The sequence below is a fragment of the Zonotrichia leucophrys genome, chromosome 20 (assembly GCF_028769735.1).
Source record: "Zonotrichia leucophrys gambelii isolate GWCS_2022_RI chromosome 20, RI_Zleu_2.0, whole genome shotgun sequence".
In the NCBI taxonomy this organism is placed as follows: Eukaryota; Metazoa; Chordata; class Aves; order Passeriformes; family Passerellidae; genus Zonotrichia; species Zonotrichia leucophrys.
In genome coordinates, this window is record NC_088189.1 from 11719794 (window position 1) to 11733472 (window position 13679).

At 42.9% G+C, this 13679-nt stretch overlaps 1 long non-coding RNA gene across 1 annotated transcript; it reads right to left on the bottom strand.

Moving 5' to 3' along the window:
- Window positions 1–4806: 4806 nt before the first annotated feature.
- Window positions 4807–12100, bottom strand: LOC135456278 (uncharacterized). Its single transcript, XR_010442493.1, has 4 exons — window positions 12046–12100; window positions 11654–11726; window positions 6402–6512; window positions 4807–5882 (listed from the first exon to the last, which is right to left on the bottom strand). It is a non-coding gene; the product is annotated as an uncharacterized LOC135456278 (long non-coding RNA).
- Window positions 12101–13679: the final 1579 nt, after the last annotated feature.

Here is a 13679-nt window from a genome sequence, read left to right on the forward strand (position 1 = left end):
AAGGCACCCCAGAGCACATGGCTGCATTTGCCACAGGATTTTCTCATGCAGGCCTTGCACCTCACACACCACAAGTGCAAAGTGGCAGCAGATGCCAAAATGTAGTGAGGAGCTCCTGCCAAACCTGCAGCTCCCAAGGTACCTTAATCCACACTTGAAGTAATTAATTTACCCTGCATTCTGCCTTAGGGAAGCTGTGCTAATAAATAATTTTAAAAAATAATTAAACTGCAAAAAAATCCTAAGCATGCTCTGCAAATATGGTTTAGCTCACCCACAAACTGCTGTGACAATATTAAAGTCCTGCTCCTGCAGACTTAAAAAACCCAATAAAACAAACCACAGAATGGTAACCCTGAAAAATCAGGGCTGGGAAGTTGTCTCCTAATACACCACACCTGATCCAGGAGCAGATCAAAGTGCAGCCATAGGGAGCCAGAGCAGAACCAACCACCCAGGAAAAATCTCAGCATTTATGGCTGTGCAGAGGCAGCATTTTGATAAGGGACGTTTGGAGCTGGGAATAACCAGTTGAACATTGTTATTCCTGTGCTCCTTTTTGCCTTGATGGGGCATAAGAGGTGAACACACAACTCTTTTTCCAGCCCATCCAGCCCAACAGCTCACCAGGGGTTTCTCCCCAGCACTGATATTTTTCTGATGTATATTTCTGTCTGATGTAATAACTCCTGCTTCTCTTTCCACGAGCTCCTTGGATCTGAACAGTGATTGAAGCACCAAGGACAGTGCTAGCAATTTTCCTGTTGTGAGGACAAAGCTGAACAACCACATTTAGCAAAAATTCCCTATTTGGATTGCATCTGCATCCCTCCACCTTTTACCCAGAGAAACCCAAGCATTCCTAGAGCAGTGCTGAATAAAACAATTGTTTTCTGACAAAGTTGAGGCAGCACCATGTGCTGAACACTGACATTCATATTCACATTAGAGAAATTGCTCTGCTCCACAGAGAAGCATTCAGGACTAAAACTTCCAAATTAAACATAGCCTTGCTTTAAATCTATTCATTTTTTCTATGCTAATACATTGACCAAAGTTGTTTATATTACATGAAGCAGAGATTACAATGTGAGTCACAAGAAACCTTCATTTTTCTTTCACCTGAGGACTTCAGGAAGCAAGCTGATGTCACATGAACAGCAATAAAAACATCAGAACCAGGCAATTCATCATTGCAGCAAAGTGTTAAATAATAAGCTTCCCCTGTGCCTGTTTTCTCATCTTTTAATTTTAAAAAAATTCTTGCTACTTTGAGTTATTTTGAAGTTGTGTCTGTTTATTCTTCTGCCAAGTTGTTGAAATACTTTTAGCAGACAACAAAAGGAAACAAATTATTTCACAGAACACAGAATAAGAGCATTTAACGTTATAGTGAGAGCCAAATCAACTGCTCCTATAATAAATCTTTAATCCCCTAAAGATGTTCTCTTACATTGAAGCAAGGCAGGAACAGAGCTGGAGTCACTGAGCTGACAGAGCAGCAGCAGAACCACTCATGTCTGACACAATGACTGCAAACTCCTTGCTCCAAAGGGGCAGGCACAAAACAAATGGGATTGGAGTGGCAGGAACAGCACCTGCAGCCATCAGGGGCCACAAGGGTAAGAGCACTCACTGCCCAAGGCTCCTGTGGAGCAGCTTTAGGGGATCACAGGCACTCCAAAGCCTTGAGGAGGGGAAGGGCAGGGCTCAAGGGCTGTGTGGATACACTGAATGTGTATTCACTGTGTGTGTTGTGCCCTGAGGAAGCAGCCCACAGCACAGAGGGCACAGCTGCCATCAACAAACAAAATTATTTAAACCTTCTCTCCATCCCTCAGAGGCAAAAGAGCCCTCCAGTGTGAGCTCTTGCTCCTCTCAGTGCTTTGACCACCAGATGAAAATGTTTTCCATTATTCTCTATTTCTCCTTTGTCCTGCAGTGCCCTTCAGGAGCCAAGTGCTGCTGCAGCCCTTGTAGGAGCATCGGGGGGTGACAGTCAGGACAGACGGACACGAGAGATCTCTGCAGCCAGGGCTGGAACTTGGGGTTCATTGCAAAGGGCCTGGGGGCAGGGCCCTGCTGGGAGCTGCCAGACACAGCTCAGAGCAGGCCCCAGAGAGGAGACGGGGAGAGAGAGAAGGCAAGAGAGTGGTAAAGAGGATGAGAGAGATAGAGTAAAAGAGAGGATGAGAGAGCGAGGTTCCCGTTCCAATACAATAAATCTTCTTCTGTGTTGAACATTCTGATTCTCACTAACCAATCTAGTACAAAACGCAAATCCTACAGCATTTACATACAGCCTATAAGAATCACTACATTACCACACTGTGTTACATTTTAAACCCTAAAAACTCCCCTTTGGGCCCCTTCTGCCAAGCCATAGGGTCTGCTCTGACCCTTGGGCCTGTCTGCAAGCAGAGGGTGTTGTTCCATCAAAAGGGGATCACCTTCAGTGGCCATGCCATTGTTTTCCAGTTGTTCAGTAACTGAGGGATCTCAAAGCTTGCTTTCATTTCAATCTCACTTATAGTTTCCATATTCTCAAAATCTTTTGCCAGGCAATCATATTGATAAGGCTTTCCTCTTTCATCTTCCCCAACAATCCCTCACCTGGTGCTCTCTGCAGACAAACCCCAAGTGCCTCACCATGGAGCTGCCAGCCCTCCCTCCTTCCCTGTGTCACTGCCCAGCTTCTCTTGGGGCTTACAGACCCTAGGACTTGGCTCCAAAAGGGCTCTTGGTGTATTACAGGAGGGGTTTATGTCCATGTCCCCGGGCAGGAAAATTTTGCCACACTGAGTTTAAAATGTTTGTAGCCCTCAGAGGTGCCCAGAGACAGAATCACAGAACTATGGGATGGTTTGTGTTGGAAGGGACCTTAAAACTCATCCTATCCCACCCCCTGCCATGGCAGGGACACCTTCCCAGGGTGCTCCAAGCCCTGTCCAGCCTGGCCTTGGGCACTGCCAGGGATCCAGGGGCAGCCCCAGCTGCTCTGGGCACCCTGTGCCAGGGCCTGCCCACCCTCACAGGGAACAATTCCCCTTCTGTAAATCCAATCTAAACTTTCCCTCTGTCAGGCTGAACAAGGTTTTGGTTTCAGTTTGACTTCTTCAGGTTTTGTGGAATTCTTTCAAGTTGCCAAATTCAATTTAATAAACAAAAAGGCATTAATACCATTCATCTGGCTGGACAGAAATTCTTATCAAAATTCTGATCTCCAGTGATGACAGTAACCAGCTTCACAGCTAAAATAAAATTACAAGGGGGCTGTTGGGGGGAGTTGTGTCTTTTTTAGGAGATTTTTTTTGTTGTTCGTTTGAGGAGGTTTTTTGGTAGAAGAAAAATTCACAGCCGTTAATATCTGGGACACAGTTAAATTCACCTGGAAAATGTCAGTCTTACCTGTTAGAGGTGGGATGAACAAAGGGTCAGGTCACCTTCTTTGTTGAACAGGAAGATTTTTGTTTGTTTTAAAGCCTTTCAGAAACACAACTGCTATTTACTGTGGTCTTGCAGCCAAACTGCCACAAGGGCTTTTAGTGTCAGCCTGAGCAGGATGTGCACAGAAAAAAGCCCAGTGTGATCTAATCACTAAGAGCCTGGACAAGATGGTTTTCAGTCTGCACCAAACACTACTTGATTTTATTTGACCATTTTCCACAAACCAAATCAATATCTCGGAGCAGAGAAATCAATCCATGCACAAAACTTTTTCAGTCATTGTGCTGAAGGAAGGGAATGCACAGGAAAAAGCTTTCTCCATATCAGAGCAAGGGCTGGAGCACACAGCAAGGGCAAACCATGTGTGAAGGGTCAGTGCCCTTCCCAAATATAACAAAACTTCTCAGCACAACCCCCTTTCAAGGGATAGGGTGACAGAAAAGCCTCAATGCCACCTCCTCCAATTTATTTGTGGGAGCTCTGTACCACATTAAAAATATTGAGACATGCTAGGGTGGTTGTGTTCTTTGGTCAGGCACCTCCTCCTCTCCAACTTCCTCTCATTTATTTAATTTCACAGGCCATTTGATTCTTCCATTTTCATTTTCGTGTTTGTTTTCTTTTAATTAAAAAAAAAAGCTTTGTTTTTCCATGCATTTTAGGCTTTTTAAGAAATGAAGTTGTTGAAGCTGTTCTTTGTTATCTGCACAATTTCTGATAGAAAAATAAAAAGCTTTCCAGATGAGTATTACTGGCATATAAATTAAAACAAAAGAAAAAAAAGTGTTTATTGTGAGAGCTAGGAGACAGCCTGTTCCCTCTGTGGGACTGACCTTGATGGATTTGCAGCAAGTTGACTGTTTGCCAATAAATTTCACTTTCTGGGAGAAAAAGGAAGCTGCTTCACCTGAGATCTTGGTTGGCATCATTATGATGCTGACAAAGAATTGCTCCAACAGTTCTTTGGACCTTAAAAATTTCAGATTTTGGGCAAATCCTCTTTGCTCACCATGAGGCACCACCCACCAGGCAGTGGGTGCTGAACATGTTGAAAATGGAGTAGAAATCTGCAATAACAGCCCAGCTGTGCCTGGCAAACCTGTAGGACACTCAGGGTAACAACACATCCACTACCCATCATTTTCTTACCAAACACATCCTTCCCCATCTCAAACACCTCACAGCTGGCTCCAGGAGGAAAAGAGGCAGCAAAAACACACTTTGAAACACTTTTTCCAACACTGACAAGCATTCAGGTTTATTTCCTGCAGTATAGAAAGCTGTCAATCCTCACCACAAAAATGTGTCTTTCAACAAATTTTGCTCATCTCAGAAAAGTCCAGGCTTCCCCTAGGGAAAGCCACCTTATTTATAGCATTTAACCTTCATTATCCCTGTCCTGCTGTTCACTTGGGAGGTGTTCACCTGACCATCAGATCCTTCCTGCAGCCACACAGACTCTAATACACAGCACAAACAGCAAGTCATGTCTGCACAGAGCAGAGGAACCACCTCAAACGAAAAATTCATTCATATTTTTAACATCCCTGATAGGTTTCTCCTCAAGCCAGGTCTTATGAGCTCTCAGAGACCCTATCACACCTGAAAAAGTCCAGCTACCCCAAATGGCATAAAATCAGCAGGATGGCTTCTGTGGTAGTGTTGGAAACAGAAAAAGGTTTAATAAAAGGCAAAATAACAAAACTCTTACAGAGAAAAACTGAGCCAGGGGCAAGAGGTTCTTGTCCCTGGTAAAACTCCCCCCCCAAAGCAATTAGAATTACCCAGGTGAGACCTCTTGGGCTCTGTCCAATGGGCAGCCCCAGGTCTGAGGTGAAGTCCCAAAGGTCCTATGAGGTGTCTTTGTATCAAATTGGGGGAGAAACTTCTGGGCTTTTTACCTTTTTAAGCAGACAAAATAATTTAGTCTCCTCATCAACAGGGGGCACATTGCTACACATCCCTACATGTCAAGTCATAGCTATCAGTCATCCATCAGCAAATGATTTACCAATCATTCATTCAGCAAACTCTTCTGCTAGGACACACTGTCCTCAATTTCAGACATCCTTAACTCCCAGCATTCTCTGCATATATGGAACAGTTCTCCTTTCTAGGATTTTACCTTGAAACCCCCCCACCCCGTGGATCTGTATCTTCGCCATGAAGTGGTTGCTAAATGCAGCAAATTTCCTTTATAAATGCCTGGCTGGAAGTCAAGGGTTCCTAAAGCCCTGGCATACAGCTGCAACCTGTTTGTAAAGCTTTCCCCAACAGTAGTTTTAGTTTCTTGTTACCAGACTTTGTCTTTGGCCCAGGACCATCAGACTCAGCAATTTGTTTCTTTTGTCATTGCTAAATCCTCTCCACAGGGCCCAGCTGTGGTTTATCCTCTGCTGGCACACGCAGCCCTGCACTCACCAGGGTGTTCAGCTCTGCAAAGTGCATTACCTCATTTCAGCAAGGGAAGTCCCCATATCAACCCTTTATAACTCCCCCTGCTTCCAAGGCAAACTGCTTTGTTTTCTTTTCCCTTCCAGCTTATTTGCATTAATTTGAAAGTGCAAAGTTTTGGCTTTTACAAGTGTCCAATTTGGAGGTATTTATAGCACTGGGCCTCTTACAGCTTCACAGGTTGGTGGGAAATGATCACTAAAATCTTATGGCACTGCAAACTTCCCTTAGGAACTCGAGCACCTTTTTAGGGGCCCTTTTAGCTTATTAAATTCTGTCTATTCATAAGCCTTGCTCAAGACTTTTTTGCTTCTGCTGCTTTGAATTTCCTCAGTTCTTGTGGCACAAAGTTGCTTTCTGCCAGCAATCACCTCTGAATTTTCATTATTAATGCCACAGATGGGTCTATCCTGCAGCTCTCCCCATAATGAGATTTGTGCTACTACTCTTTAAATAAACTCCCCTGCACACAGAGGCTCAGTCTCCCCTTGCCTGCTCACCTGAAACCAAACTTGAAACATCCTCCAGTGCTGCCTGTCAGGCAGGCACTGCTCTCAGGATCCTTCACAGGTCTGCACTTTCATCTCCTGATGTCTGGGGTTGCTGCACTTCTGAAAAGGGAACAGCTTTTATTGCCAGACACCCTGAGGAAAATCTCATTTCTGTTTGTCATTATTTCCTTCTCCAGCAGCCTGAGAGTAAAGCAGCAGGTGATTACCCACTCCTGGTGACCAACCCACACGGAGATCAGGATTTCCCCATGGCTGGGTTTTCCTCATTACCAGCAGCTTCATTGGCTATTGATCATACCACAAATGTAAAAAAATATCATAATCCTCTTTCCTCTTCTCTTTCACCATCACATTTTCTGAAAAATCCCTTTGCCCAGGATTTTTCTCCTGGAAAGCTGAGAAGCCTCAGAGAAAAAGGGAAACAATTTTATCTCATTTGCTTCTGCTGTGTTTTGCTGCTTTGGAATGTGGTCGGAGATTGTTAATCAAACATGTGAATTGTTTTTACTTATTGGCCAGTCAGGGCCAAGCTGTGTTGGACTCTGGAAGGAGTAATGAGTTTTTCCACTACTATCTTTTAGCCTTCAGTCTGTATCCTTTCTGTATTCTTTAGTATAGTTAACATAACCTAACCATAACATTAACCATAACATAATATAATAGATGCGATATTACATTGGTATTATATTGCAATATTACAATATAAAATAAAATATCACAATATAAAATAAAATATCACAATATAAAATAAAATATCACAATATAAAATAAAATATCACAATATAAAATAAAATATCACAATATAAAATAAAATATCACAATATAAAATAAAATATCACAATATAAAATAAAATATCACAATATAAAATAATAAATTAGTCTTCTAAGAACATGGAGACAGATTCATCATTCCTCCCCTCAATGGGGGTCTCAGAAAACACCACACTCCTCCCTACCCTGCCCAGACCACATGGCATCCTTGCCATCCTGCCTATTCATCAGATCCCATCCATGCAGCCCTTCAATTCCCACCCAGGCCATGGGCTGGGGCTCAGAGCACAAATCTGAGGTGGCTGCTCCATTCCACACCCCAGGCTGGCAGCACTGGAGTGAGCACACACAGAGGCAGGGGCAGCCTGGCTCGTTAGCAGAGCACACACAGTTGCTGGGAGCATCTCAAAGATGAAAAGAACCATTTCAAGCATCCCATCCCCTCAAAAATAAACAACAAAAAAAAGGCAGCACTACAGCTTGTCAGATGAAGTTGATTACAAATCAAGCACATTCACAGACCCAGGTCACAACATTTGGGTTCATTAGTAAGAAAACATTAAACAAGCAGTGGCATTTGCTTTTTATGGCAGCAGAGTTGAAAAACAGCTCCTGAGTTTTTTTGCTTTGGTACAGATCCCTGATAAAAGGGGTCTATTCATGTTCTGTCTGCTTTCAAATGATACCAAAACATATTTTGCCTTTTCTAAATCAGATTTCAAAACCTGATTATCTTAGTTTTAGCCACAGTATCAAAGCCAAGTAAATGTTTAAATAATGAACAAGAATTTACTTGGATAGCCAGCAGATTATTCTGTATTACACTCCAGCCCAGAATAGACTTCAACCTCAAAACTACTTTTTTTTTTTTTTAAAATCATCCTTGAATCACAGTACCAGCAAGCAGTTCATTTAAATGTAGTAATTCTGAGAATCATTTCAGCTTTGATTACCAGGAAGACAGAAATATGGAGAGAGGTGTCAGGGTAGCAGCTTGAGGGCATGCAGTCTACAGAAACAAGAGAGAGTTCTCTGGGACGACTTGCCATTATCCCTAAGAAAATACATTTCAACCTCCCTGGAGTCTTGTTCATCCTCCTCACATCTGTCTTAGAAGTCCAAGTTTAGAAGCAGTGCCACTGATAAATGAGATTTCCCCTATGCAGGTTCTGTTCCTCCCTGAGCAGTTATTTAAATCCAACAAAGGAGATGCTGCTCCCTGTGCCACCCCAAAATTTTAGAGCTGTGGAGGGCGAGAACAAGCGATAGACAAAAGAGATGGGATTATAGAAGCTTTCTGTGCTCACCCTAAACCATTGGCTGTATTACTTCTGGCAAAAATCTTCCCATTTAAAGGGCACTTTCCATTTTGTAACCATTTACAAAGCAATTCATTGGCTCTCAAAAAACTCCCAAAGGAAAGAAGGGATAATATAAAAAGCACAGAACATTATTTAATGGGGGGGAAAAAAACCTATTTTCCTATTCCTCTCTTTTTTCAAGTCTATTTCTAAGAAATTGAAACTTTGTTGTATTTAAATTCCAGTTTGCTACTCACAATGCAGCATTTACCTTTCTACTGGAATATCTTTTTCTTCTATGCTTCCAAACCCAGGTGTAACCCATGGCTGCAATGCCTCCAGCCATTTCCTTACCTTGTCTGAAGGACATTCTGGGGAGCTGCTGTCATTTCTTATGGAAATGAGAAACCAACTCCCTCTACACCAAGTAAAAGGGGGGAAAGAGGGAGAAAGGGGAAATCCAGGAGTGGGACAGCACAGCTTGCAATAGATTAGCACAGGAGTTCCTGCCCGAGTTCAGAAATTTTTTTTCAAGTCATAAATGATTAATTCTATATTTATTTCTTTTTTTGTGTGTTGGAAATTCCTTCTCCAGCACCATTCAGGAGTTGGTTCCTTCCAAGAGGGATGTTCTCCATCATTTAGCTGTTTCCACCACATGTGAGGGAGAAGAAAAAAGTGCTGGCACAACGATAAAAACCCATGCCCAGGATAAAAAAACCTCTTTCTGCTGCAAACTGGACTGAGACACCAAACCTTTTACCCAAATTCAAACCTTCCACTACTCTGCCAGTCTTGGAGGAGCTCACCTTAATAACCCAGAGAGAGAAATTTTGACCAACAAATGAGACAAAACTGTCTCAAAAAACAAGAGTTGTCAGCCTGGACTAGTTGCTAATGAGCAGCTGTTATGTTAAAAGCTACTTCATTCATAAAGAGATTCCTTCCAGTACAAGGTTTGAGGATTTCTTTTAAAATTAAACACCAGAAAACTTTAAATCACTTGTTGGCAAACACACCTGGGGATCCATTTGAGGATCCATGCCTTGGTAGGGAAGGAAAGGAGGTTTCTTGCCCTCCATCCCCAGCCTTGAACTGCAATTGCCTACCTGGGAACTTTACACCTTTCCTGGAAGATGCCCTTTCAATAATCCTCAGTATAACAGAAGGGGCCCACAGGTAATTAACTCAGACTTTTCACAGCCTGGAAGCTAGACAGGTTTGTCAAAATGATTTTTATTCTTATGGTTTATTATCTTGTTGTGAAGATTTTTATGAGAAAAAGATTAAATCACCACCCTGATGTGTGCATTTCATTAAGCCTCTAATCCTTAAAGAGTCACTAACGCAGCTCTCCATTGAAAAGCACTAAATCATCATTCAGTCATATTGACCAAAATAATCTCCTAATTATTTCAGAGAGGAGCAGAGCACCAGAGATGTGCTGTAAATGACACCTCACAATGCACAAAACCAAAGGGATAGAAAGGTAGCTTTGATTACTTTTGCTCTGTATGAATAATGGAGCATAAGAAATGTATCTCTACTGAGCAACTGACTCAGGTAAGGTGGGATTTTAGGAGGTTCAGGATTTGGATGGGGTGTGGTCAAATCTCAGCTGCAGCAAATCAGCCCCTGCCACCACAGCATCAAGAAAATCACAATGAGCAATGAAATCCAGGTGAGGAACATTTAGCAAATTCAACCAACTCCTGAAGAAAACACCCCAAAAGCACAGCAGTTTGTAGTAAAAATAAATTGCCACCCACACAGCTGATAATGGAGCTTGCATTTGTTGGAGGTGGGTTTAGTTTTTTCTCTTGTTTTGCTGCCATAAGTGTAACTGGGAGCACATGTGAAGGGCACCATTAAGAGGTTGGGCTTTATAATCTTGGATGTCATTTCCAACCTTCCTGATTTCTCAGGGTTGGAGCTCACTGCTGACTTCATCCCTTTCTCCTCCCCCTTTGGGTGGGCACAGAGGAGAGCTGCTGCCACCAGCAGAGCCCCAGACACACAAACACCATTTTTCCCTCTTCCTATACCAGGTGATGGTTTCCACAGCATCCCAAAGGCTTTTCCTGCCAGGGTCATGCACTCACACATTTCCTGAGCACTCCAGAACAGGGAGCAGCTATCACAATCCAGTAAGGAAAGCCATGACTGATACAGCTTTGTATGCCATGTTAAATTTATCACACCCTCTGTGACTGTAGCCATAAATCTTTCAGGAAGAGCTTGCTTCTAAAGCTTGATTTTGAGTATAATATTTGCAATTTAAACACCCAACGGACCAATAATAATTCACTGTCAACCTTTATAAACCCTTTGGAATAACTTGCATTCTCATTACTAGAAAGATCATCAGAAATGAAGGAAAAAAACAGCAAGCAGGCTTAGAAGGAAGAAGAAATCCCTCAAGTCAAAACATGAGTTCAAAGGATAACATCGATATTTTTGTGGTTTTTTTAACCAACTCTCTGTTTTATCATGACTAACAAGGCTCAGAATCACCTTCCCAACAACACAGACATGGTAGGATTTGTGGTGAGGCACAGCTTTCAGGAAGATGCACCTAGATCCCCTGGGAGGAGTGAAGCATAAAAGAAAAACAACACTTTGTCTTTGAGCAAACACTACACAGACACAAATGTAAAAGAGAGGAAACAAAGAGAGCAGCACTAAGAGGAGATTTTGAAAGAGGCCTCTTTCCTACCACTTTTCCCCCTACACCCAAGGTCTTTGCAGGTTTGCTTTTATCAGAACACCTCAGAACGGTTTGGATGGGACCTTAAAGATCAGCCAGTTCCAACCCCCTTCCCATGAAAAATCCAGGTTAAAAAGTTTCTGTGTTGCTGCCAACCCTACACAGTCATGGAAAAGCCCTTTTTGAGCCTCATCTCAGCACATTCCTCAGCCCACCCTGTGCAGAACATCCCCTCCCTTTGTCCCAGGGGTTCCCTCTGCCCTAAGAGCAGAAAAACCCAAACCCACCCAGCACCACCCAAGCAGGCAGGCAGGGAAGCATCCCCTGCTCCAGCTGCTCCAAACCCCCCAAATCCCCCAGAAAATGGCAGGATTTGTTTGGGGAGGCAGACAAAAATATTTCACTTAAGAACAGGAACTCTGTGATGATCAAAAGATGCTATTTTTAAATATATTCCTTACCTTGTTCTCTGTGCTTTAGACCCCACTGGACTGTGCTGCAGGCTGGATTTTCTCTTTAATTAACCAAGCTGACCTGGAGTAAAGTTAAATTAGACTTAATTCCCTCCCAGCACTCTTCCCTTTTGATAAAATTCAAAGTATAGAAGGGTAAATACCACCAGGTACATGCCCACAAGCCTGCACCAAAGGTAGGGAGGGCTACACAGGATCAGGAACCTTCACGGCTTTGAGGCAAACTTGCCTACAGCTCTCCCTTGGAGCAGAGCACCACAAAAAACTAAAGCAGTCTTTGAGCTGAAAGAGTTGGGTTCTAGCAGGATAGAAGTCAGACTAATTAACTTAAAATACCAAATTAAACTCAGAATTTTAAAAAAATATAGATATTTCCTCACCAGCTTTCCCTGCCCAGCCAGGTGAATCCTCCTCCCAAAGCTCCTACACTAAAATAGGGACAGTCCTCACCCTTCCCTGGGAATTTATTGTTTCCATAATTACAAACACCTGGCTCCTGCTCTCACCTGAATCCAATTCCCTCTCTGCACCCTGCAAACTGCCTGTCCCAGCCCTGCCCAGCTGGTCCCTATAATCCCACCTGGCATCTTCAAAAACACAAGACAGCAAGAGGATTGGCTTCTTTTTTATTTGTTTTTGGGTTTTTTCACAGCAATCAGAGAAACTTAGAAAAAAAGCTTATCAATTAAGAAAAAATATGAGCCTAATTTGTCTTTTATATAATCCAATAATTTTTTAAACCACAACTGAAAGCTTCTGAGTTTCTCTACTCAGACTGGAGGCAATTAGGAGATTAACTGTAAACCACAAGAGAGTTGTGCCATGACATTGCTGCAACCAGCAATCCTCAAACTGCTTTGGTTAACTGAGATTTCTGACAGAAAACATCCCAAATGCTGGGGGATAATGGACACCCTGTGAAAGGGCTGCATCCTCAAACATCATCTCACTCTAAAGGCCTCTGTGCTTAATTAACATCTCACCAGGCTTTTTTACACAGCCACATTAATTGGGACATAAATGGATAATAGAGGCCACTGCTTCTGTCTACAAAGCTTTGCCCTCACTCACAGAATTTCCCTTTTTATTCACACAGACCTTTCTGAAGGCACAAACCTGTGAGGTTTCCTCCTCCTTTCTCTGCTCTGGAGTCTGACTAACCAGGTGTTTGCCAGTCCTCAGATGATTCTTGGTTATTGGCACTGTGGGGACTTCCTGACCGTGCTTTTAATTGTATTTTGAACACAGTGGACAAACACATGATCATTTAGAAATATTATATAATATTTTATTTAACTATAATGTTTTATTAATATAATATAATGTCATATAATGTCATATAATATAATATAATAAAATATAATATAATATAATAAAATATAATATAATATAATGATAGAGGAAGAGAGAGAAAGAGAGGGATAGAGCTACCAAACGTAGAGACGAAGTCCTTTGGTCCAGTCCAGTCGCGGATCTGCCTGCTACACTGAGGAGATCTCAAAATCTCCAGCTAACTCGGAGGTTTTTATTATGATAATTCTATTGAAAATTGTGAGGGGGGAAACAGATACAATAAGGACTGGATGTAACAGGTAGTCCATGTTCACAGCAGTAAGTGAGAGCCATTGTTTTCTTGGTTCAGTGGTCACAACCTGCAGGCAAACATCTCGCTTTGGTCAGCTTGCCTCCCCCACACACCTGCCCCGGGCTGGGGGTTTCAGTCCCAGTCCTTGGAAGGAGCAGAGGGGCCTTTCCACATGGGGGTTCCATGTCTCAGGCCTTGATGGAGCTGAGGGGCCTTTGCACATGGGGGTTCCATGTCTCAGGCCTTGATGGAGCAGAGGGGCCTTTTCACATGGGGGTTCCATGTCTCAGGCCTTGATGGAGAGGCTCCTTACATCTCAGTCTGTCTGTCACTGTGATTGTAAAACAGGTGAGGGTCTTCTGTGGGGGGACCATCCAAAACTCAGGAGAAGTCCAGCCAGGCCGAGAGGTGGGACAGCTCCCAAGGCTG